The sequence below is a fragment of the Passer montanus genome, unplaced genomic scaffold (genome assembly GCF_014805655.1).
Source record: "Passer montanus isolate IOZ18808 unplaced genomic scaffold, ASM1480565v1 scaffold24, whole genome shotgun sequence".
In the NCBI taxonomy this organism is placed as follows: domain Eukaryota; kingdom Metazoa; phylum Chordata; class Aves; order Passeriformes; family Passeridae; genus Passer; species Passer montanus.
In genome coordinates this window covers 6,515,020-6,537,798 of record NW_024367037.1, presented here as the reverse complement: position 1 = coordinate 6,537,798, position 22,779 = coordinate 6,515,020, and the positions used below count along the sequence as shown (strand labels likewise).

The 22,779-nt window shown below is 40.3% G+C and overlaps 1 protein-coding gene across 8 annotated transcripts in view; it reads right to left on the bottom strand.

The window, feature by feature from the left end:
• The window catches only part of LOC120503030 (myelin basic protein), a 110,385-nt gene extending 88,532 nt beyond the window's left edge, over positions 1–21,853 (bottom strand). For 2 of the 8 annotated variants that reach the window (XM_039711142.1, XM_039711146.1), the window contains exon 1: positions 21,265–21,470. The gene's annotated coding sequence lies outside the window, so the exon portion shown is untranslated. Of the gene's footprint in view, positions 1–20,684; positions 20,804–21,264; positions 21,503–21,624 lie in introns of those variants that run through there. The other 6 variants (XM_039711143.1, XM_039711150.1, XM_039711147.1 and 3 more) reach the window with 6 other exon arrangements.
• Positions 21,854–22,779: the final 926 nt, after the last annotated feature.

The following is a 22,779-nucleotide window of genomic DNA, read 5'->3' as shown; positions in this document are numbered from 1 at the left end:
ACCCATGTAGTCATCAGATTTAAGTAAGTGATATTGTAATTGAGGAGTCAAAACAGTCTATAAGCCAATCCATATGGAGCACTTTTATTGAACATTAATGGTTACTTCAAATTAAAAAGCATAAACTACTGAATGTGTATCACACAATGCTGAAAATAGATTTTAAAATATAATCTTACCTCTTCCCTCACGTTAATTATGACTCAACAGAACTACACGTAATAATAAAGGTATGCAAGGACTTACATATTTACAGGTATCAGAACATAATTACTACCTTGTCTAGGAATATGTATTCATCACAGACTGATGTTGGGTAATCGTGCAGAGCTACAAGTGCTCCTAGCCTTACTCACACATGGGAAGGGTAACCAAAGAATATAAAAGTATTTGAGGGAATCTACTTCAAACTTCCTGCTAAATTCATAACTATTCTAACACAGGTAAATATGACATTTAACTACTATATACAGATTTATCAGAAAAAAAATGCAATTTCTTTTAAGAAATGTTCAAGTTCTCTTTAATTCTGGTAGACTCCTAATGTAAACTCTTAATTACAAACTTATCCAAGGTCTTGTGGTATTTTTTGTTGTTGGGTTTGTGGTTTTTTTGTTTTCAGTTTTTTGGGGTTTTTTTGCATTTGTTTTTTGTTTGTGGTAGTGTCAGGTCCTGGTTACACAGCTTCCTGGGAAGCAAGCTGACACATTGCACAGCAGTGGGTGCCAGCTAGATGGAAATCTCTGAGTGGTTTTTTCAGGCTCTCAGTGTGATACATATCTTTCCAAGGAAGCCTTTCACTTCATCTTCTTTCAAAACAAGACTGAGGCACTGGGCATGCCTCATCTGTTTCTTCAGAATTCCCTCATCGTGGTAGCCAAATATTTCAACTCACCAAGGAAGAAAACCTCCAGCAGGCACGAATGAGTGACCTGCAGCTAAATCCCTCAGCAGCCACAGTCAGACGCTTCACAGACAGATGTGAGCAAGCATGTAACTGAAGTAACCTGCCTCATGGACAAACTGCTCCACAGGAATCCCACCCTCTTAACTCAACTGTTAAATCATTTCAGAAAATATAGTGCCTTAAATCCCTTACAAGTTCATTGAGATTTAACACAGATATAATTTTTCATTATTGTGAAAGAGTGCAATACTTCCTAAATCAAACTTTATTTCACTTTTGACTGCCACAATTATATTTCTCTGAAAGGAAAACACATTATTCCAGACATATTTCCATCATGAATTATCAAAACCAAGATTTCAGTAGTGACCATAGCTATAAATCAGAGAAGTCAACAGGAGTTTACTACTTACAGATGTATTTAATCATGCTTGTGCAGTGTCTTACATATCGCAGTCCTGACCTATCTAGATATTACAGCAATTTTGATGTTTACAGATAAGTCCATGTACCTTAGCAAGGACACTAGGCCTAGAGAACCACTCCTCTGAGAGACTGGCCATGTCCTGAAACACTTTTACCCAAGAAAATATTCCCCAGTGCTAGCACAGTTGCTCAGTAATTTATACACACTTCATGTATCATTGCAAAGGACACCAAAATTATCTCATTTTCTCTAAAATTTTCTGCAACACTGGCACATGAGAAAGGCTACAACAGCGAGAGAGAACATGTTCTGTGAAAAAACCTTGTTGCAAAGTATTTCCTAAAATTGCCATAGGGTAAGCAGGACCCAAGATTTAAGATGTTTCCTGACTGTTTTGATTACCATTTTCTTCTACTGCTAACAAGAAGGATATTGTACATTATTCTTTACAAAAGCATGTGATTTCCAGGAATCTCACCTCAGCACACTGAGCATAGTTCAAACTTCACCCTAGACAACAGTGAGATTACAATGAAATTGCTAAGCCACAATTATTTTCTGTAGCACTGGTTTTTCTTCCTTGTCTCTCCTTTCTTCCTTCAACCCACTCCACTCTCCTTGCTACAGCAGCATCCACCCTGTCCATTAAGAAAAAGAAAATTTCTCAACAGGGCTCTTCTGCTTCCCAAATGGAAAAATGCTCCCCTAAGGTCATGTAGCACATGCTGGTAGCTACACTCCTTTACGCAAACAGAAATCATTGATGACCACATTCATTTGGCATTAGCCACATGTTTATTGTTTGTCTTCAAAACACTAAGATTAGCAAAGCCCTGTGAACTCTGTGCCAATCCACCTGCAGGGTCATAAGGAAATTTCCTTATCACCTCCAGTGCATCTGAGGAATAGCCAGGTAGGACCCCAAAGGCCTGGGGCAAGGTACAGATGCACCCAGCACGTTTGAGCTCTGTCCCTTCTGCTTGCTGCGCTTCTACCACTGTACCTACATCTGGGTCTTGACTAAATGTGGATTTCCTTGTAAGTACTCTGTGACTCTGCTGAGATCCTTGTGCCTCTCAGCTATTCCCAGTCTAGGGAACAGAGAGGGCCACACATACACCTCCCTTGAACATGTGTATCAAAAGGAAAACGGTGCCCTCCTACGAAGCTATGACTGATTTGTCTGTTTTTATCTCAGTCACTAACATGAACAGGTCCACTTGCTACATGCTGTCTTTTATGCACAACACCACAACAAAATAGGCTAGGTGCTGTTATTTTCTTTTTCATACAGGTTTAGGTCTGCATGGTATACAACACCTTGGAGCTAGGACCAATTTTACCCAGGTTTCTGAAAAGGATCAGACACATACTCATCGATTTTTTTTTCAGCACCTATGTGCTCCAGAGACAAAATAATTTGATACTACAGCATTATCTTATGAAAAAAGAAAAAAAAAAAAGAAATAAATGGGACAGAGAAAGAAAGTTTAAGAATAAAGACATATTATAGCCTCATTTTCTGTATTTGTAAGGTATGCAGTATACTCCTAAGACCAGTGCTTTCCACCATCATGGTTTCTAAAGTACCATACTTCCTTTACAAATACACCTCCACAGCTGTGAACCCCAACATTCGGCCTCAGTGAGTCAATAACTGAAAGTAAGACATTTGTCCTAGATTCTTAAGTAGTTTTGAAAAATAGGAAACACCACACAAGACTATATACCCCAAGTGCAGTATTAACCAGAAGAATGAAAAAAAGAGCAAAATTCATATTAAAATCATGGAGAACTTCAGGCCAAAGTAACAGTCTTAACAGTACCAGAGGGGAAAAAAAAAGCAACTGAGAAATTATACCGAAAATTATAATTGTTTGTTACTTGAAGACTTTCAGTTTCTGAGATTAAGGTATTCTGAAAACAGACAAGACCTAGCACCTCTTTTCAGATAAAAATTCAAAACTGCCAAGAGAATAAAACCAAGATATATTCGATAACTCACTTTTTTTTTCCCGTTCTCTGCTTAGAAAAACCCGCCCTCTCCAAATACCGAGCGGTATATTCTCCCTTTCAAAGCGAGGTAGGTTACCTAAGCTTCCCAGAGAACACAGGCACTTTGATGATCAGTATTTCATTAACACTTTGTGGAGACTGACTACAAAATGCACACCTGCAGTTCTAAACACACACGAATTAAAGGCACTGTATTCCTGCTCTTCTCATATTCAACAGACTGACAGATGGGACAAGGAGATGATTCACCCCCTTCAGACAGCATTAACTGTGCTGTGAGATAACACTGAATCACTAGATCCTTCTCAATTAAAAGGGAAAAAAAAAGTCTCTCTCCCTGATCTTTCTCTCTCTCTTCTGACTTCATATATGTTATCTATACTGCAAACATATCAACCAACAGGATGGATTTCCTGCAGATTCTCCTCTGTAACATTTGGCATAAATACTGATATTGCGAAAGGGTCTGACTTTCACCATACTCCAAGTTGACTCCCTTTGGCCCAATCTACTTCTCTACAGTCATGTTCCTTCCTTCCTTCCCATAAACACACTGCCAAAGAGGCACAAAACCCAATGTTTCTTCTCTGAGACAGAAAAAATGCATCCTTAACTCTGTGCTTGTATTTCTCTCTTCTTGTGCATTGTGTTTCTCACTTCTTTTTGCCTTCTTTTGCCTAGCCAAATTGTATGAGCATTCATACATGAAATCATGATCCTAAAGTGTTTTTTAAAGTAATTTGATGAAGACTCAATCCCTAGTATTTTAATTTGTAAGCATGCTGAAGACATGCAAGAATGTTCAAAATTCATGCGGCAGCCTCCTAAAAGGTCACCATTATCCAGAGTCCATTAACACAAACAAGACAGTTCTCCAGTCAGAAACGGTTTGACATGCAAGTTGTAAATGACACCTGATGAAGCTTATGTAAAGATTTATATGCTCCTCTTCTCTGAAATTCCAGTAAATAAATTTAAGAACAAAGTAATTCAGCTGTAAAGAAGCAATTTTTCTGGGCTCATAAATGATTATCTACAAACACACACACTTTGACCCCAGTTTGGGATTTACTTTGAAACGGTTTGACATGCAAGTTGTAAATGACACCTGATGAAGCTTATGTAAAGATTTATATGCTCCTCTTCTCTGAAATTCCAGTAAATAAATTTAAGAACAAAGTAATTCAGCTGTAAAGAAGCAATTTTTCTGGGCTCATAAATGATTATCTACAAACACACACACTTTGACTCCAGTATGGGATTTTCTCTGGTAATGACACACTGATTTACTTTCCTTTCTGAGAAGAGAAAGCAAAATTAATTTTTTGCAAATCATAATTGCATAGCTGAGAAATAAATAATAAATTTATCTTCTTTTCAAATGGCATTTTAATCCAGATGTTTTCGCTTTAATAGTTTAGGTCAGAGGCTCAGCAGGTTACAGTCACTAAGCTGTGAGTTGTTGCACTTGGAATTTTAAATAATTAATGAGTAACAGCAGCTGAAATCTGCATGAGGAACATCACCCTGACATAATTATTGTACTAGTGTGCTTCTTTAAATATGCTTTCAAGAACTCGTGGCTCGTACTTGAATGTTGTCTCATTTTATGTAAGTCATAAATGTCATGTGCTAATGTTGTTTTCCCAATCTTTATTAGGTACATTCAAAGCCAATATAGAAACAGTCATTACTGAATAACTACTAAAGAGAACAATGATAGACCCAGGGGAAAATTTCCATTTGAACACGAGAATGTTCTAAATGTACACAAGACCATTATCCTCCCTTCTTTCATTAAAAAGAAAACCAGATTGTTTATTCCACATTAAAAGGAAGACAAAAGCATGTGACAGGCCAAACACTCATTTTTTCAGCATGGTTTTCAAATGCAGTTCACTATTTATCAGTGTACAAAAGAAAAATATAACAAAATCCAGCAACATATCAAAATACTGGAGTGAGAAAATAAATGTTGCAATAAGAAGACTGGCAGTGTATTCACTTTCAATCATAATTACCAAAATATATCGCAAATCCACTACATGATTAAAAGCAAGCTTGTAGATATATTTGCAGCACCCATCACAAGAATATCTTGTTCTTGAACAAGATGCACTTGTAAACTATTTTATTGTTAACTAAATATTTTTTTAAAAAGAAAATGTTGCAAATGCCATCATCTGTGATAGGGTCCACAGCCTTCAACCAAGAGGGGTTCTCGAGACATTATGCAGAGATAGCAAGGAAGTTCCTTCCCTAAAGGTCTTGCAACATCAGTAGACAAAACACATGACCAGAAGGTAAACCTTTCTCCCATATTACAGATATAGAGCAAAGGCAGAGATAAGTTAAGGACAACACATTAAAAAAAATACTTACAGCCCACTTGAGAAGCTTTGGCAGACATTAGGAAATTAAATCCAGAGTTGTAATTCTGAAAATCCGTTCTCAGCTACTCATAATGCCAGGGTTTGTACTCAAAACACACACCTCCTTTCTTATTTTACAAGTGCTCCATGGCTTTCAAGTTCTGCTATCAGTCATTCAAAATAACACTCCAGCTGCGATGACACAGCCAAGAAGCTTCACATGATTTTACACCAGAACCCCATCAATATACAATGAGGTTATTTCTCTGACATCCTAGGTCTTCTTTCAGCCAACTTTGTCTCAAACAAAGAAAATGTGAACTATCAAGCTCAAGATTATCACAAGACAGAGTGGAAACCACTGCAACAACCCACTCCCTGCCTCTTTTTTTTCCTAAGCAGCTATAGCAGAAGGTCACCTATACTATGAGATAATAAGCTTGTGATTAGCACACTCACACAGGATGTGGGAAACCAGGGATCGCCTTAGACGATACTGAAGGGAAAGATCAGTCTGGCTTGATCACAGGGTAACTGTGAGTCACCAGTGTGATCTGGCAAGGGGAAAATAGATTTAAAAAAAAAAGACAGACAAACAGACCTACATTGTAACATGAAGGAATATTTCCAGCTAAAACAGGGAAGAATTAAAGTCATCACAGAAGCCACTAGCATAACATCAGCTGAATCCAAGGTACAGTTCTGGTCAGCTGTATCTAACAACATGAATTTTTTACTAGAACAGATGCAAAGATGAGGGGAGCAATAGGAACCTATTAGGCAGAGATAAGGCTAAAAGCTCATAACATGTCAAGCCTAAGTAAAGCAAAGCTAAATTGAGCGTTGGAGGAAGAGAAAATACACACTGCCCACACATAAGTCTAAACTGGAAGTCAGAATATTTCTAAACATCAGGAGAGAAGGGCTCTGGGAGAACCAGAGGAGAGTAGAACACCTTGTAGTGTTGTAAGACAGAAAGCAAGAGTCTGACCACTGTATTTCAGGGACTGCATGAATGGTGTGGTTTTTACCATGGCAGGACAGCCCCAAATGACACAGGGCACTCCTCTGGCCTGGGAATATTTCAATCCATATTTCTGAACAGTGTATCTGGAGCACTGGGGTGGGAAGTAGGAGGAGTGGGGGGCAGAGAGGGCCTAACTTTTTCTGCATCTATTCATGCAGTGACAACAGATTGTAAAAAAGGATAAAATAATCAAAGCCCCAAACAAAACAAAATCACAAAACCAGCACTACTCTGGAAAGGGGGAACAGAAATTAAATAGGATAGATTTTAGCCAGCTGGATTTCACTGGCATGTAGGATGCTAGACAGACAGACTTTATTCCCCACTCTGAGCTCATCCACTTTGTCCTGTAAGTGATCAGGGTAAGTATGGGAGAGCTGTAACCCCCTCTGCACCAAGGCATGCATTTACTGAAGAAAGAGGACATGACTCCTGCTCAAGAGCCTCTAGCTTGGCAGCCTGCTCCTTGCAGCAGGAAACACAGGTCTGAACCCTTGGGGAAAGAGCTGGAGCTGATCTCCATCCCAACCACAGCACAGCAGGGTCTCGGCTAACCAGCTCTTCTGCAGTTTGTGAGCAGTGGCCCTCAGGAAACATTTGTGAGACACACACAAAGCCAACCTCTGCCCTCCGCAGCTTTGGGAACCAAAACAGCAGTGAAACACACTTTGCTTGGATGGATACTGGCTTTCAGAAGCCTTTGCTCACTGGCTACATTGGGTGATACTCTGAGATATCTCATTCTGAGCACCAGATGGACTAGGGGTTTCACACGAAGCTCTTCAAGTCTCTTTCACCCCTATTTCCCAAACCATTTACAAACTGACTGCTCTTTTCATAACATTCCTGTAAGACTGTATACCAAAAGAGTCCTTCAAATCCCCTTCTCAAAAACTCTGCAGTAAACACTCCTCCATGAAAATGCAATACTGAATAATATTTCCACAATCTGTGACTGAAACTTTGTAGCACATATGCACAGAACAAACTATATAACTAACTCTTCCAGCAATCTGTTTGTGCATCCTGTCATTGGCCTAATCCTTAGCTGCTGGTTTGGCCAAATTCTTTATTTCTTACCTCAAACATATCTCCACCCAACCTACTACCATCCAACTCTTAAATCACCTACAACTCTTTCCAACAATAACTACTCATGGCATAAATACAATAATTAATACAAGTTACTATACCTGAATCAAAATAACCTGTCATTTAACATTCACACGAGTTAGCTACAAGTGAAAGCAATGGTTCTTTTATTTATCATAGCATCATACTTAAACCAGCTTTTATTGAATTACAAGCAATTAAATTACACCAATAGGATATAGCTGATCTGTAATACATTTTAAGTTGAAATTCAGCTATATAAATTAACAGTTATGATAAGTTTGAGATGTTACACCTAGAGTCTTTCACTCCCAAATGAATAATCCCTTCTTTATTTCAACATTGGTCCACTGTGGTGCCTAATATTTAGTCTTGGCATTTTAAGACCTTAAAATAATTCTGAATGACCAAATCTGCCTTTACTAAGCTAATGCTACTGTTTTCATCACTACCTTCTTTTGGTTCATCCAGTAACACTAAAGCATTACTGCCTATAGGTAAGTATCTATTAGTAAATCCATTCTCAGTTTGGTATTTGAGCATCTGTAAATTAATGCAAATTTCCAAAACAAAAATACAGCAATGCTAGGGACAAAAAAAAAAGAAGAAAAAAAAACAAACACAAAACCCAAACAAAACAAAAAACCACAACTGTTTTCCCCATTTACTATCTTGAAGCACACAATATTCACTCAGAAAAAAACACAGCTCCACCCCCAAAACCACAGCCTTCACAGCATCTAGCAAAGATGTTTAAAAGCACTCCGGATTCTGTATGTTTGAAGCTAAGTAAAGTGGAAAGCAATTACCACCAGAACTGTTTTGGGTTTTTTTAACATAGTTGCATGTAAACATTTCATCAGTTTGGATAAATCAGAGTGCACTTTTTTTCACTCTTACATTCGATTAGTCATGCACAGAAGTTTCCCGTATCTTGCCAACTACATAATATAAATAGCCAGTCCTAAAGCACTCAAAATGTCACCAGATATTGGTGGTCTGCTAAAATGGAGGAGGATTGCAGATCACACCACAAACATCTCTCAAATGCCACATGGGGAAAGCAGAGAATAACAGAATCAGATGCACAGTGATGCCAGCTCCAGTGGGACTGGAACATGCACAAGCTGATGAACAAGAGGTGTCGCAACATTGCAGAAACAAAGGCACCTCATAATTTTGGTACTGGTTACTATTTTGCTCTTTTCATGTCATAACACATCACTTGCTTACCATCTGCCCATTGAAAATCGTCGATTCCCAAACATAATCCAGAATATACCATTTTTTCACAAAAGAGTTTTTTTCATGCTCCGTCTCCAAAACCTGCCTGATTCTATATTGTAAGGACAGATTTTGCAAGCAGAAGGAGATCTTCTCTCTTGGCCAGAAACTCACAAGTCTACTCAGCATTCTCTTCAGTCTAAACTGTAATTTCTTGCCTCCCAACAAAATACAAATAAGAATAACTTCAAACATTTCTGACTTGCAGCAATCTTTAAATTGAGAAAACTTAAAATGCTTAATAAGTTATATGACAGGCAACTTCACTGACACTACAGGAGTTTTTATACAAACAAAATAAGCTGGAATTGAGTCAACCTACTCCAAGTCAACGCCTCCCTCAATAAATTAAAAAAAAAATCCCAAAATTACTCAATACCATGAAAAGACATCTACAGAATAACTTTTTTATCTATTATATATTTAAAATCAGTATGGCAACAAACCTTAATATCTTCAAATCTTGCTTTCATTGATCTTACTTATTTAGGTGGTCTTTTCTTATACAAGAAAGCCCATTGAAAATTGTTGTATCTGTTTGTATCAGGAAGACACTGCAAAACCAGTTTTTATGCTTGTGTGTGCCAGTATTATTGCTGTAATGCATGAATGATTATGAAATTACTTAACTGCCTTTTTCCAAAGCCCTGGTTATTCCTCTCAGGTTAAAGTACAGAGTGAGCTGATTGTGAAATACATTTAATCATTTGTCCTTTTCCAAATGTAATATTCTACAAATACTGTATTTTCATGTTAATCTTTTATTTCAAAAAATAAAATATTTACTAAACTGAACATGAAGAAAATGTGATTTTACACTTCACAAGTAAAGCATAAAACCAGTTCCTAAAATATGAGAGAGAGAGGCATTATAGATAAAAGTAAGAACTTCAACATCTAAAATTTACTACAGAGGTACTATTTAGTATTTATCATTTAGCATTTGACTTTTTCCCCTCCATGCATTTCTCAGTCTCTGTTTAGAAGATGCCAGTATGATTTTGGAATACACGTAAGGTCGAGTTAAAATACTGACAATGATTTGCCAACTATTACAATCTTTTTCTTAAAGTATCAAAGTCTTACTGCAATTAAACACTACTGGAAGCATTAAAATAATGAACTAATTACACCTGCCATTCAAAACATTTTGTGAATACTGTATTTCTGATTAATTCACTGCTGATTAGATGGTTTCTAGAACATTTCTAAATTGTAGCATTTAAGTCTTACAGTCAGTTCAGCTACTGCTCCTTTAGAAATGTTTTATTAAATATATTTGTAACCTCACTCTGAAAGGGCTTTTCATGTCCTAAAAAATAATGCAGTTAATAAAAATTAACATCTAAAGGGCAACTACCATCACATGACAAAATTATTTTGATACCCGATGAACTATACAGAGTAATAACTGTTCATCAGTAACAGAATTTGGAAAATTAAGCACCTGAACTAGCAAGGCAAGCGGTGCTAATGATAAGTTCTGAGGAACACCAAATTCCCCAATAAGTCATTGTGCAGTCACTATTCAGCATCATACAATCAGGTTAAATTTCTTTGCTTCTTACTGTGTGCAAATCAAGCAAGTCTCAGTTTTACTATGGATCTTACTGCATTTGACAGGTGCTGATGTTTTCTGAAGACCACCTAAAATTATGAGTGATAGGGAATATCAAAATAGTGATTATCAGAAAAAAATCCACGACATAATTAGAGAAGTTGTAAAAGCAGATTAACAGTAGCAACAAAACAAAAAATAAACAGCTACCAAAAAAGAAGCTTTAAATGCATACCAGAAGGCAAATATAGATTTTTTTCACACATCCTGACACCTGCATATGCAATACTTTTACTGTCAAGCTAATGGCAAGATAATGGAAGTAGATCAATACAAAAGAAAACCCATGGCAAAGCCCACCGGCTTTAAGCAGATCATCAATATAATCATTAACATGCACTAGATCAAGGTAAAATAATTATTAAACTTACTGTCACTTTTGCTGTCACCTTCTTATCTGGTAAATTCCTCGCGCACACACACACACACACAGAGCAGGAATCACTCTAGAAGCAACATCCTGTTCCTAGCAAACTTGCTCCCCCAGGTCACATGAAGTCCCAGTTTATTCATCACCACATTCCCAAAGACGCAGGTGCTTCATCCTGTGACCAGCATGCACTCATCACCTACAGATGGACAGCAACTGGGCACCCAGAAAAGAAGTGCAGGAGAGGGATTATGCACAGATTACCAGTTATTAAGTCTGAGGGATCACTAGGAAAGAAAGCAGCACAGTCCAAGGCTACTTTCATTGTTTGTTGATCTACTTCCACAGTACATTCTGACATATGCCTGCCTGCATGTCATTTCTGGGCATAATAAGGAAAAGATGGTAATTGGGAATCACCAGGATGGATTTACAGAGGTTAAATTATGCCTAAACAATATGATTGCCTTCTGTCATAAAATGACAGGATTTGTGGATGAGACATCACTGGTGTCACCCACCCTGATTTTCGGAATACTCAACAATCTCTCCTGCAGCAGCTTTGTACCTAACCTGATCCAAGTTACAGCATGGATGGGTAAACTACCAGCTGATAAAAAAGCCCAAACATCTCTGTCATGAGGCTCAAACAACAGCCCTTGATGGTTCACAATCTGCCCTTGGTGACAAAGTGAATAGGTTAGGGACCCAATCCTGTTTAATTTCTTTTACAGTCACCTGGCAGAGCACACAGTAAGTCTGCAAACACTACATTTATGGGTGTAGAAGACACACTGGGCAGGGTTGCCATTCAGAATAACTCAGATATGGCCAACAAAAATGTCATGATAGCATAGCCTGAAGACCAACTTACTGGGGAACAGCTCCCCCGAAAACAAGCTGGAGGTCCTGGCAAGCCATGAATCAGCCCTGCAGCTGGCAGCAAGAAGAGCTAACAGCTTCCCAGGCTTTGGAAATGGAAGCACAGCCAGTGGATTGAGGGAAGCAACTGCTCTGCTTCCTGCACAATCCACTTCTCCTGTGTCTGCACTACCAGTTCTGCTTTTGGATCCGTATTATGACATGTCAACAGGAACAAGTTCAGTGGAAGGCCACAAAGACAGCCAGAACACATGTCCTGTGAGGAGAGGCTGAAAACACTGGGATTGTTCAGCCTGGAGAAAGCTTTGGAGCATGTAGTATCAAATTTTCAATACCCAAAAGTAAATTATAAAAACGATGAGGCCAGGCTTTTCACCAAGGTGCATGGGGGCAGAACAACATCAACTGTGATCTGGGAAATTGTAAATATGTATTAGGTAAGGGGAAAAGAGACACAGTCCCTAATGGGAGAATATAAACTGCAGTTAAGAATTCTGAATAGCTGCTACTCAGTGCTTCACCACACAACTCCATTAAGACAAGGAGCATGCTTTTGTTGTTGCTGTATGCTGTTTGTGGCCTTGCTAAGGCCTAATGGACAAAATATTACTCACAGGGATAAAACATGCAAGCCATTTATATATAATAAAAGGCCAATTATGTTGCAAAGTAGTTTTCATTACTTCTTTCTCACTCTTTCCAGGGGCACAAAAAAATATTACTTGTGGCTATAATTTCAGCCTTCAGTTGGAACCAAATATCTTCCTACGGTGCTTTCATTAATAAAGAAGGTTGTGGCATTCAGAAGTTAGAATTAAGAGGAGAAAAAAAACCAAGCAACCAACCAACAAAAACCCCAAACCCAATAACGAAACCACATACAAAATATTTTACCACTGGAGGAGGAGAAGAATGGAGTATTTCACAACCCACCCTACATGCGGGCCAAAGTTTAAGATCAGCTTTTCAACCCCAACAGCCCTGCACTCACTTGAAAAGCACCTACTAAAATTTCCATTAAAGCAACAATTTTTCCACATGAGCCTATTATGGGTTATTTCCCATTTGACAAGAGTATCTTTCTGAAGAACAAAATCAAAGCCAAATTACTGCCTATCTTCCAGGTGAACACACTGAGTCAGACTATGCTGAAACTGTGAAAGCTGTGCAGAAACTCATGTGCATCTCTTTTCCAGGAACAAGTCAGGGCAAAGTAATAGTACAGATAAAAGATAACACAAAATACAAGTCAGGGAGTTTCTATTTGTAGAAGCTCTGCACTTCAGTGAGAAGTCCCTCAGTAACTTCCAACATCTGAGGAAGGAATCTAATAGTAAAAGACTCAACAAAGGCCAAAGCACAAGATAATTGCAATTGCTCTCCTTTAAGTCAGTCTCGATTATTTGAGCATGTATATTAAGCTAAAAACAGCTATGAAAAAAATTCCATCTTCTTTTCACTTTCAGAAAAAAAAAGGAGAGATAACACCAAGGCTGACTTAAGAAATGTGGAAAGGTTCTACTCATATCACCAATTTTTTTAATATAGGAAGAACAACAAGCAACCACTTTCAGTTTGCCACCGTTCTTTAGTCAGCCTTCCAGGCACTGTGTTTTTTTCTTTTATGCTAAGCTAAGTAGAGATGAAAATGCCTGCAATCAAACTGCTGACAATTTTTCAGTGACCATTTCACTGAAGAGACAAATTAAAATGGAATCACTGTGTAACTTGGTAGAGGATTTTACTAAGTCACACAATTATGAGTTTTACTCCAATTTTAGCTCTCTAGAATGGTGTGAGCTATCAAAACATTCCAAATGCAACACAGTAGGGGTCCGAAAGTTTCCTATTACAATGATTATATCATTCTTTATGGATAAAGCTCCAAGGCACACACCAATCCCCAAAGTTGTGTTCTGTATGGTTTCATCAGTATTTTATCCCATACCACAGAACTACTGGAAACACAGGCCAGTTATTTTCTTTCATTTGGATTCAGACTTTGCTGTCATAATTTTCAGTATAACAGGTCCTTTCTGGACACAAACTTGTACAGCCAGCCTCCACAAAAAAACCCAAAAACCAGCATATGCACAAATCTGCCATAATTTCTTCTATACCTTCTTAATGCTCTAAGGGACAAGTATAGTATTTTATTTTAATCACTGTAAGCTCTGTCAGATAATATTTCAACACTATTTTTTGTCCAGAGAACCAAAAAGATCTGACAAGAGAGTTTAACTAAGGACTCTTGTTTTTAGAATTAGAAGAGAAGAGCAATGCTGACATCCAGGAAAAACAGTGTTGGAGAAGGATAACTGAAAAGCATTACAATACTTTAAAAAACAGCATAAAGCAATGTTTTGCTATTAACCATGAGGTATTGTGGATTATATGGAACTGCCACCCCCACAAGTGATGAGTCTTTTCTGAGATAAACTGAAAGTCTAGGTAATTGAGGAATTTGTCACAAACTGCAGGAATGCTTCCTGGGAGTCGGTACTGTAGGAAGCCAATAGAAGTTTTAAATATATACACACATTATTACATACATTAGTCAGGATAAAATGGCAACAAGCTAGGGGATATGTTGATGAGACACAGGTGTAGGTACAGGTCTGAAGGGCAGAGGACAGTAACAGCTCTCACGGGGATCTGGAGAATTGCTGCATTAAAAAAAAAAAAAATTAAAAAATCTAGGCTTTATCTTCAAGGCTCTAACCCAGCCTGAGGAATGAGAGATTTGGCCACCTGTGTGGATAGACTGAAAGTGATACAAAGTGATACTGTTAGGCTGGTGAGGATGAAGATCTGAGGGGACGGCACAGACCATCTCTACCACTTAATTCAACCAACCTGAAGCCACCCTACCTCACTTCAGTTTATCCATCTGAAAAATATCAAGGAAATCTAGGAAAGTCAATGATAAACAAAAATTACAGGACAACTGTCCTTAGGGTTCTAAGGCTATTGGAAACCGTGATTTTACTGTGGAAGTTTTAACACCTTAAGTCCAAAGATGAACAAACCTCATGACTGGCCTTTCACCACCATACCACCCTTCAGCAAGATCATGCCCAGAACAGATGAAGCAGCAGTACACTGTCCCCCAGAAGGCCCTTGAAAAACCAGAATACAACTGTCTTCTAATCTGAAAAGTATCACAGACAAATTTATAACTGAAAAGAAACAAAAACCCAAAAAACTGGCAGGGCATTGACAGCGCAACAGCTGTATTTCAGGACTTGTCCAATCTTCAGGGAAAAATACATGCCCATTGAGATGACAGGCTGTTACTGCACTACAAGAGTCCTTGACCTAACTTAATCCACATAAAACCATTATTTTTCATGGTCTTTTATGTATTCACAAGACCAATCAGAAAAACCGGTTCAAAAATGCAGCCAGAATGGTTTTATATGTGTCTGATAGTACTGATCTCTCACACTGAAAAGCCTCTTTTATAAGTATCTGAATTCCAAGCATAGCTATGGAATTGTCCAACTGCATCATTTTACCTGAATTTTGTGACTTCCAAGTAAGAAGCAAGCTAAGAACAGATTTTCAGTGGATTTTTTGTGATCCAGCAATTTCAACTCTTTAGCAGAAGCCAAAGATAATGCACCAGTAAACATAGCAATTTCAACTCTTTAGCAGAAGCCAAAGATAACACACCAGGTAAACACAAAAAACCACACTGCATGCCTGAATTATTTTAGAAATACAACTTGGTTTGTATTTGATTTTGCTTTCCCTTTCACTTTCATAAGAGTTAGACACTAGATCCCCACAGCTGTTAACTTCACCAACTTGGAAAGACCTGAACTTAAACATTCCCAAATGTTTAAGCCTTCTCAAGTGTTTAAAAAAAAATAAAAATAAGAATTTCAATTACACACACTAAGAAATTTTATAAGTGTTGGAACAAAATCCAAATAAAGTCAGATTTAAAAAACATCTTTCCTTCCAACATGCAAAACAAACCTAGCACAGCTGATACGTTGATCAAAAAATTCTCAGATTTTAAGAAAAATTAATATAACACCTGCTATTTTACCTTCAGTTATTGTATATTTATTTTAAAAAGTTCTGACTTGATCAGTCTTTTCAGATTTACTAATTTCCTTGTTTCTGCCCTTTGAAAGGGCTTCCAAAAGCTCCAGGGGAAAAAAAAAGTAAAATAAAAAGCAATATTTATTTTAATATTTAGGAAACTAATTTCCTCACTGAGCTATTTAAAAATCACTTCGGGACAGAAGAAAAAAAAGTCTGAAAATCTCCATGTTACTTTTTGTTTTTCTCTCACGTGCCTTTTGTGTGGGCTTTCCTGGGTTATGTCCAAGATCTACAGCTATTCCAAGCAACAGAACTGGGATTTCACAGTTACTGCAACTGATGCAAGAAGCCTCATAGGAATTATCTCACTCTATATTAACCAGAGTTCTCCTCTTATTTTTAACAGAACATTTTGAGAAGCATAAAGCTTCTTTCAGAATATGAAAGTCCAAAAATGTTAAAATCTGAATACTGTTGTCAAGAACTGTTTAAGCGTCTGCTATTTAGACATTCTTTAGCTACTAATAAATGTACATAATAGATCCTGAATCCTTTAAAGAAAATAGTACTAAGCTGTGTGTCAATCTCTACAAGAAAAAGTTAAAGCCAGAATGATCAACCTTTTACTGATGGGTCAGTCTCTGGAAATGTCTCAAGTAAGATGAGGCATAGAAAATTGATGAATGTGACTGATATGTTTCCTGAACATCTACAAAACATGTTTTTAAAAGCCATATCTAGAAAAGGTGTTTTAAAAAACCCAAAAACTAAACTCTGAAAACAGCTGGCAAAGCAAGAAAACATGAGTACAATTTCATCTTTAGAGAAGTTAGTAAGATTGTTAATCATAAACATAACATCATAAATTATTTAGTACTGTATCAAAAAGTGCACGTGACACAAGGATTCAAATAGGAAAACATTTTGTATGAGTGGTGATTAGCCTGAAGAAGACATTTCATCATGTGCTACTAACACAGGAAAATAACCAGAGAAATGAACACAGAAAATCCATAGTCATCTGAATGAAATTATTAAGTAAAGAAAATCTAAAACTGATTGTGACAAAGCCTTTATTCACTGCCACTGAATACATAAGATTAGGCACTATCACCGTCCCGTCTCCCTAGTGCAAAGCCATCAATGAAGTTTTGTACAACTCTTTCCAACCACAGCTTAGTGTAGCTATTTTGTCTAAATTCTCACGTTGGCAAAACCTTTAGAGAACTGGGTTTCAATTGTGGCATCTTAACTTAGGGTTCAGTCAGCAGCAGCATATTTTGCTCCTCCAGCTTGAATGCAGCACCCACAGGTTCTCTCCTCAGGCTGAGAACAACCTGCCTGCAGAATGACCCACACAGCCAGAGCCAGAACTAGGACTGAAGGACTACAGTAACACAGCTCCAATGCCATCTCCACTGCAGCCAGCCTCTGCCTTGAGCAACTGGATTGGTCTTTCAAAGACAAACTTGTTCATTTTGTATCAATTATTTCATTAGGTCCAAAAAGAATGACCCACACAGCCAGAGCCAGAACTAGGACTGAAGGACTACACTAACACAGCTCCAATCCATCTCCAAGGCAGCCAGCCTCTGCCTTGGGCAACTGGATTGGTCTCTCAAAGACGAACTTGTTCATTAGGTCCAAATCAAGCACCCTGTGCAGAAGGCTGGACACCCTGGAAAACGGATATTAACACAACAAATATGCAAATAAAGTACTGGAGCCTAGAGTTATCGGTCTGAAATTCCAGTTGCACAAATGATTTGAGCAGTCAAGCTCTAAACATATACCCTTTTTCTGATTCTTCTTCCACTGGCTGATAACTTCTTAATACATATAAATTCAGGCTTCTTCAAAAATTACTATGTGCCACTGATTTTTTCTTGGAAGCATCTAACAATTCTGGACACCTTTCTGTCTTCAACAGGGTATTTTAAAGAATCCAGAAAAATTACTGTTTTATAAAAGATTATCAGCTGTCTGTATATAAAACAGCAGTTCCTGACCGGCTGCTCTTCATCACTGCTGTCCTTTATTCCTCACCTCAGGAAACACAGATAACAGTTTCAACCTGACGTCTTGCCTGAAAGAAAAAATCTTCAGGTAGTTAAATACCACAGAACAGAGCACTTTACCAATGATCCAAAAGTCTCTGCTGTCCTTTAATCCATGGCAGAGTTTACACTTGAAATGTAAGTGCAAGAGTCTTAGACTGCAAACCTTCCAGCCTTCTCCTCATTAAACACTAGTTATGCTTTAAGTGTTTTAACCAAAAAGTACTAGATTTCATTGATATTAGTCCAGTAACAATAGTAACTATCAAAAATTTTTATGTTCTCATGTTAATTAAATTAATTTAGTTCTGGTAAGTAAAAGTTTGAGCCAAACGGCCCAGGTTCTAATATATGAGCACCAATGTATTTTCACAACTCTCCCTTTTGACAGGTAAGAGTCTAACAGAAAACAGTAGCATTTGAACACTGAATGACTTCTGGTACTTATGCTTCAAGTAAGCATGAGATGCATATTTCAACTTATTCGGCCTTCTCTCAACAGCTCATAATGCATTTCTTCTGTCACAAAAGTCATGTAGCAGAGTTATTAGAGCCTAAATTTATAATTTATTCCTATTTGATGGAATAAATAAACAAAGTGGCTATTTCAACCATATAGGTAGTTTATATCAAGTACTCAATAAATCATCACAAAAAGAACAACCAAGAAATTTTTGGATACACAACAGCAGGGACACTCATTGGGGTTGCTCTCCTGCCTCATCCCACCAGTACCACTCCATGGACCTTCGCATGTAATATAACACCCCATGAACACTCATCTTCTCAAACTTTCAGAACTGAAAAGAACTGGAAGCATGTCCCACTTATCCTATTGATTAAGAGGGTGACCAGTGTCATCTTGGTTGCTCTCAAGACTTGAAAACAGTTATAATCCTACCCTGCATGTGCAGGATACTCTGAGTTGATTATTTCCAGAATTCTGACACGCTTGTCTTTAACAAGGTTGTAAGGCTCTAGGTGTCATATGGGAGCTGGCATAATGAGAAACAAATCCCAATGTAAGAACAATTCTGTCATGTAATTTTTCATAAATGCACAAAATTAAACAATTATAAATATGAAACTATTTTTAATTAACATGCTCCAATTTTTATCATTAAGAGCCTGCGGTGAGCTGAAATTTATCACCCCAATAGTGACTGTAACATTCACTACATTATTTATATTAACTATTATGATAGAACAGGGTCTTTGAAAGTCTGTGAATATTATTCAGCATAATGGCATAAACTCAATTTCTGTTCTTAATTCTCTACTTACAAATTCAGTGAAGCTGACTATACATTGTATTCATGGCTTTCTCCCAACTCAGTGAAAAATAATTTGAATCCATTCCATTAAGACACCATGCTTTGCCTTTTTCTTTTCATTACAAATATCAAGCTTTATTTTAAATGTATTATCTCAGAGCCTAATGCATGAACAGCACTTGGAAAATTAATATCCCTCAATATAACTCCTGTACATGGGCCTTTGCAAACAAAAACTTGCCCTCTGACCATCTTATCAGTAATTAATAATGTCTGTAGAATGCTTCATCTGGTTACCTGTTTCCTCAGAGACTGAAAAAAACTACTGTATAGAATCAAAGAAGGAACAACAAACTTTGTGTTGGTCAAGAACAAAGGCGACACTTCTACCCATGGGAGTGGTTTAGCCACAGCTGCCTGGAGCGAATATTCTAGGGAAGCATCAATGCAAGCTTTTCCTTTCCTGGTCCTCTCTAGGCTCTTACCAGTAGAAACTTGGGTATAGCCTGGTATGGCATTGGTAATGCTCCCATTGGTGCTCTTTACAATAATCCAGAATGCAATCCATGACAGACAGAGCCAATGTAACCCACAATCCACGATGCTCAAGAGCTTTGATGGATTTATACCAGTAATTACTAACTGCCCTAAGACTGTTTAAAGATTTTAGAGAACTGTTTCCTACTTGAGTGCCAAGAGTAATCAAATCATCAACATAAACCAAGACTATTCTCTTACTCTGTTGTTATTTACCTTGACTGACAGGGAGCACTTCATCATCCTTCCAGCCAGGCGTTTCAAGCCTTTATACACAACCACCCACAATCTACAGGTTAACTTGTTTGTATCTGTTAACTGGCAGTACTCCACACCAACAAAATTATATTAGTCTAAGCTCTTTAAAAATGATTAATGGATATAATAGAAATAAACCAGTACAATATACATGCTATCACTCCTGATCACCTGAGACTCAATTCGACTTCCACTGAAGAGGGGGAAAACTTCAGTTTTCTGCAAGAATTCATTATTTTCCCAATGTCTTCATAGTATCTCAACTAACTTTAATTCAAACACAGCATCTGACATACTTAAGGGCAAAGGCAGTGCACACAGGAAATACTATCAAGATGGACCTACTTAAAATTACAAAATTGCATGTTTACATTCTTCCCAAGGCAAATCACGCAGCGATTTTTCAAAAGTCCCCACAAGTGTACAAAGGCACTAGAAATACAGCCTCTGCTACGGCCACAGCTCATCCCACACGGAGACAGTTACCTCAAACACCTCCAAGCCTCCCAGCGAGCGCCCAGCCCTGGCACAGCCTGGCACGCATCAGGAGCACGGCAACTTCGAGCCGAGCCCAGCGGGTCAGGGCGGAGAAGGTGCCGGCTCCCGGGCGCTGGCAGGAGCGTCCCAGCGGCACCTCGGAGTCTCCGCGGCCCCGTGCACACCTTCCCCACGGAAACTTAAGGAAATCCCTGCGAGAGCCGCGCCGGGGCCAGCGGCGAGGACAGCGCCTGCCCCGCTCCTCAGCTCTCCGCCAGCGCCTGTGGTCCCGTGAAGTGGAGGGAAAAAATGAACAAAACAAAACAACAAAAAAGGAGAAGCTGTCCGTGTCGGTGTAAGGCTCCGGGCACGGCGGCGATGTGAAACCGGAAGGCACGGCACGGACTCCCCGTCCTCCCGCCCGCTTATGTAAGGCACGGCCGCCCCGACGGAGCGGCAGCCCCGCGCCCCTCGCCGACACCTGCGGGGCCGGGCAGCAGCGCCTGCCCTCCCCAGCACCGCTCGCCCGCTCCTCGGGCACCTGTCCCGCGGGCGGGATCCCTCCCCGAGGGAGCCCGGGGCCACCTACCGCCACCTGCCTAGGTGTCCCGCACGTCCTCCGCCGAGCCCCTGCGCTGCCCCGCCGCGGAGCACGGGACGCGGGCTCACGCGGCCAAGAGGAAGGGAAACACGGCGAAAGGCTGCCCGCCCTCCGCCGCCCTGGGGAGCTGCTCGCTCTGCCGCCTCCCTCCCCGGAGCACAACAACAACAAACACGGCGGAGCGGAGCGCGGCGTGCGGGGCGGGCACAGCCCGGAGCCGCCGGCGGTGGGGAGGCCCCGGCCGCCCCTCTCCCCTCCCCTCCGCGAAGCCACCCGGAGAGAAGAAAAGAAAAACCTCTAAAAATAATAATAGTAATAATTAAATAAAAGGAGTTAATCACAACGCACCCAGCGTGTCCTCCTGGGCTGCGGCGCTCCAGGGGCTGCACGCAGGGGCGGGGGCAGCCCAGGTGCGATGGGGCAGCGCGCACCGGGAGCGGCGGCCAGGTGAGGGGAGAGGCAGGGATGGAGCAGGAAGGAGGGAACCTCCGCGCCGCGTTCAGGAGCGCGCCTGGGTCCCTCCCGCCGCCACACAGCCGCGCCTCCTCCGGCGGGCGAGCCGGGAGCTGCCCCCGCTCGGTGTCGGCGCTGTGCGGCTGGCAGCCTTGCTCCTTGCTGACCCCAGCCCTCCCCTTGGAAGCCCGGCGGCGGTCCCGCGGTACCTGCGCGGGAGGTGCGCCCGGAGCCGCGCCCCGCCCGCCTTGGCACCGCCGGCAACCAGGAAGGAGCAGCGGGAGAGAGCTCCCGCCGGCGGAGGCGGGCAGGGAAGGGCAGGGCAGGGACCCCGGGGGCCCCGTTACCCCCGCGGGGTTCCAGCTGAGAAAAGGATGCGAGCGGCTCTGGACCACTGGGAGCTGCGTCTGGCCACGGCCTCTGCGAGGCGAGCGGTGGCAACCAACCAACCAACCTACCTACCTAGCTACTTAGCTACTTACTTACTTACTTACTTACCTACCTACCTGCCTGCCTGCCTGCCCTGCCCTGCCCTCCCGGGCCCGGCTGCCCTGAGCCGGGGACTTCTTCCTGTAACTGGGTTTACTGGGATCCTGATAAATCTGATGCCCGGGGGGTGGTGGGAGTGATAGCCAAGTCAGTGACTTTGACCTTAGACTCAAAGTCACACACCCGCAACAGAGACCCGGTATCACCGTGCTCTTCTTGGTCTGCGGCCCGCGGCACATCTCGCTGTTCAAAGGGAATCCCACGCTGTCCGATGGGCATCCTGGAGCCCAGGATCCGCTGTGACCTTAGCGCTAGGCACAAGCAAACTTCTGCCACCTTCGTGGAATGAAGCTCCAGAGCACAACCCCCGGGAGTTGGGCTGTTTGGAGTTCAGAGGAACGGGAACTGCCTTTTGCGTTTCATCCAGCATTTGGGGACAGTTCTCTAGCTTGAATACTTTAAGTAGTGTTTCCATTCAGTTAAAAAATGCAAAAGCACAAAGTAAGTTTGTATTTTTTTTTTTAAGTTCATTGGTGATTAGCACCTCTGTTGCACCTGCAC